At 40.3% G+C, this 4,468-nt stretch overlaps 1 pseudogene; it reads left to right on the forward strand.

Annotated features, from left to right (window-relative positions):
• The first annotated feature begins 2,814 nt into the window (after nt 1-2,814).
• On the forward strand, nt 2,815-3,583 carry LOC105994792 (annotated as a pseudogene).
• Nucleotides 3,584-4,468: the final 885 nt, after the last annotated feature.

Raw genomic sequence — 4,468 nt, forward strand, 5'->3', positions numbered from 1 at the left:
TGCTTTTTTCTAGGTATTGCTAAGTGTCAGGAAGCAGTATGATACCATGACTAGCAGTCTTTGTTGTGATTTCAGACCATCTTTCATTGTAAATCATATTGTTAACCTAAACTATCTGATGTGTCTTGAGGAGGTAAACAAATGGTATCTTCAGGTGGGATACTCTTTGGCCTAAAACTAAAACCTAGAAACAGGGTAAGGGTTGGATTTTCTTTTGGAGCTTACATTTGATGACCCCAAACTCCCAAACCCTGCTAGTCAAAGCTTTACTTCACAGTTAAGATGTACTTTAAAGGCAATAATTTGAAGTGCTGTAAGATATTTTCTGTTAGTTTATTTCAGTAAACACTAATATGTCCCATATTCCACACCACCTGGTGTGTAATAATTGAAAATACAACATGAGTAGAAACAATTTTGCCAAAGAATAAAAGAACAGGTTTATTGATCTTCACTAGGTTACAGAAACTTTGCAAGATTATTTATGGTGCCGTTTTGTCTAACCTTTAGAAAATTCTAATGTAAATGTTCAAGATTGATTTATTTTTCAAATGAGAAAACAAAGAACACTTGAAGAGACTAATTTTCGCAAAGTTATTTATTCATTCACTTTTTCTGTATCAAAGGCTTATGATGACCTGGTTAGTAGACAGCACTGAAAGTAGAATAAGACAAACATAAGCATGATGTAGAGTCTTAGAATGGGTACATTCTAGCAGGGTAACAACAAGGAAACAATGGTCATCTGTTGGGAGAAAGATAAAATTTAAATCTAGAACATTGATTTTATTTTTCTCCAATAAATGATCTTACTTATATCTTGGGTTTAATGGATGTTTTAAAAGCTGACAAACCCTTTGTGTCTCAGACTTACATGCTATGCAGTCATCTCATCTTAGGTTTCTCATTGTCACATCACATTTAACAGTTCAAAATTGAATAACATGATGTCCTGAAAGCAACATTCACTGACACACACAAGTGATAGACTTGTGTATCTGAGACTGGAATTTTCTATCTCGCTTCAAAATCTAAGTGTCATTACTGAAGTATCTGTTTCTTGCACCACTACCTGGATTACTAAACTGTGGAGAATGATAATGCTAGGATTTACTTAAATCTATCCATTCCTTCATCTCCTTAGCCCTCTCCATAGCATAGGGTACCACCTGGAATATTAAAACCATTTCTTCAACTGGTCTGTTTACTTCTACATTTGATTTCTTACAACCATGTGTGTCAAGGTGTTACATTAAAATGGCAAACATGATCTTATTACTGCCTCTATGTCTTTCAGTTATCCTCCATTGCTACCTGTAAGGTAAATTAAATAATTAGGCTTAATTAGGTAGCCAATGAAAAGAACATCACATGGTATTCAGGCCGGAAAACAAGTTTATTTACTAAACAGCTACCCCCACCATGCATGGTGGAGAGGCATGGCCAAAAGGGGCGATCCAACCCGGGACCAGGATTTATCAAGGCCAGGGACAGGAAGGGGTGTGACCAGGTGGGGGAAAGGTGCGGCCACACTGAATCTAGATGTGATCTCAGGGCCTGGGACCCTCCTCTGGTCCGATGAGAGGTGTGACCAGGGGCAGGCGAGGACGAGACCTAGCAGCAGGGGGAGGTGACTGCTTCCAGGTGTGCCAGTTACCTAGGTAACACAGATATTAGGTGGAAGCTTAGCTAAGAGGTAGGGAAGTGTCTGCACTGGGCTTGCTTGGCTTGGGATAGACCTTACACTATCAAGATAAAGAACAAAATAAGCAATGTGTCCACACATTACTGCCTGGGCCAGTCTTATATTTGATGTCATCTATCATCTGCCATTTTATTTGTTGTTACATTTAGCTTTTTATAGACATTCTATACCTTCCTTCATTGGTTAATAGAACAATCCCTGCACATGAGATCAAGGCCTACTTATTCTTCAGATTTTAACTCAGTTTTCACTTCTCTTCCCTGACTGCCTGGAGTGGATTTTTGCCATTCATACACTCATATGTATATGCTTATTTTTCAAGGAATTCAAAAGCTGAAATTTTGCTTGTTGGTGGTATCTGCCTCATATACTCCTTCAGGAAACTGAAGTTCCAGGTTACACAGTCTGTGGCACTTCTTGCTCTTTTTCCTGTCCTTAATATTTATCAAAAATATTACTAGTGCTTAGACACTAAAAGCTTGAGCCCTTAGAGATAAGATTAATATCTGTTTTAAGATGGAATGTGTTATTACTCCTAATGATAAGGGGGTCAATGATTTTTTTTTTTTTGGTCAGTCATGGGCTTGAACTCTGGGCCTGGGCACTATCTCTCGGTTCTCAGTTCAATGCAAGCACTCTACCACTTAAGCCACAGCACCATTTCTGGTTTTCAGGTAGTTTATTGGAGATAAGAGTTTCATGGACTTTCCTGCTCCGGCTGGCTTTGAATCATGACCCTCAGATCTCAGCCTCCTGAGTAGCTAGAATTACAGGTGTGAGAACATCGGAGCCCAGCTGGCAGTCAATTATTTCTATGTATACAAAGTATACCTCATACTAATAGTTGTAAGATAAGATAGATTGCTATCCTAGTTTTTGTATAGATTGATATCCCTGTCTCTCTCCTCCCCCTGTACTGAATTCAATAAAAACATTGTTTCCAAGGGCAAGTTAAGAAAAAAAGAAAATAGGTTATCATATGACAAATATCATAGGAGTTAATAATAGGAGTTGTGAACAGGAGTTTTCAAAGTATTATAGCAGATGGAATCAATATAGGTAAACATTTTTTTTAAAGAAGTTGAAGTTTCCCTTTCCTTTCTGCAGCACACAGTGGCAAGATGGTGGTACAAATTTCCAAGAAGAGGAAGTTTGTTGCTGATGGCATCTTCAATGCTGAACTGAATGAATTTCTTACTCTTGAGCTCCTTGAAGAAGGGACTCTGGAGTTGAGGTCTGAGTTACACCCAGCAGGACAGAAATCATTATCTTAGCTACCAGGACACAGCATGTGCTTGGTAAGAAGGGTCATCCCATTCGGGAATTGACTGTGGTAGTTCAGAAGAGATTTGGTTTCGCTGGGGGCAGTGGAGAGCTTTACGCCGAAAAAGTGGCCACAAGAGGACTGTGTGCCATTGCTCAGGCAGAATCTCTGTGGTACAAACTCCTAGGAGGGCTTGCTGTGCGGAGGGCCTGCTGTGGTGTGCTGGCATTCATCATGGAGAGTGGGGCCAAGGGCTGCGAGGTCGTGGTCTCTGGGAAATTCTGAGGACAGAGGGCTAGGTCTAGGAAGTTTGTGGATGGCCTGATGATCCACAGTAGGGACCCTGTGAACTACTCTGTTGACACTGCTGTGCACCATGTGCTGCTCCGGCAGGGTGTGTTGGGTATCAAAGTGAAGATCATGTTTCCCTGGAACCCAATGGTAAGCCTGGCCCTAAGAATTCCCTGCCTGACCATGTGAGCATTGTGGAGCCTAAAGACGAGATCATGCCAACTACCCCATTTCAGAACAGAAGGGTGGGGAGCTAGAGCGGCCTGCCATGCCACAACCAGTCCCCACAGCATAATAGAATCTCCTTGGCAGCTGTATCTGGAGCCTGGATGTTGTTCTAGAGACAGCTAATAAAATCTTGTACAAATAAAAAAAAAGAAGTTCAAATGTGAGAAATGATATATAAATCCAACACACACATTGACTGAAAGGTGAGGGAAAACACTGTTAAATAGTTCATTAAGCCAGGCACCATGGCTCACACCAGTTATCTTAGCTATTCAGGGGACTGAGATGTGAGGATCAAGGTTTGAAGTCAGCTTGGGAAGGAAGGTCCATGAGACTCTTATAATCAGTTAACCACTAAAATGCCATAAGTGTAGCTGTGGCTCAAGTGGTAGAGTACTAGCCTTGAGTAAAGAAAGCTCAGAGACAGTGTGTGTCAGCACCAACTTCAAGCCCCAGGTCTGGTGCGCACATACACACACACACAAGTTCATTAAATCAAAGCTGTGAGATACACTTATTTAAAGTGCTCTAACATTGTAAGAAACACACACACACACACACGAATAAATGAAAAGGAAGTCTAGTGCCATGATAGTAGAGTTCAGGGGGGCATTTAAGTCTTGAGAAGATGCTGAATTTGAATATAAAAAAGTGTTTGTAACAATGGGGTGAAGGCATAGAAGTGTAACACTTCCAATGACATCAGGACAATTAAATAATAAAAGTTAAAAAGTAAACAAACTTACCATTATATGATGTACGTGTGTGTGTGTGTGTGTGTGTGTGTTATTGTGCAGGAAAAAGTCAGCAAAAGGATATAGTTGGTCTTATTTTTCTATTCAATAGGACCAAGCCTTAGCTACTCTATATGAGACTGTTAGGGATTGGTGGGAATAGGAATGGATAGTAAAGAATTAACACCAGCTTAGGAGTTGTCTCCAAAGACAGTAAATGAGGGTTTCTTGGACATCAATTACTAG

This window comes from Dipodomys ordii, unplaced genomic scaffold (genome assembly GCF_000151885.1).
Source record: "Dipodomys ordii isolate 6190 unplaced genomic scaffold, Dord_2.0 Scaffold109, whole genome shotgun sequence".
NCBI lineage: Eukaryota > Metazoa > Chordata > Mammalia > Rodentia > Heteromyidae > Dipodomys > Dipodomys ordii.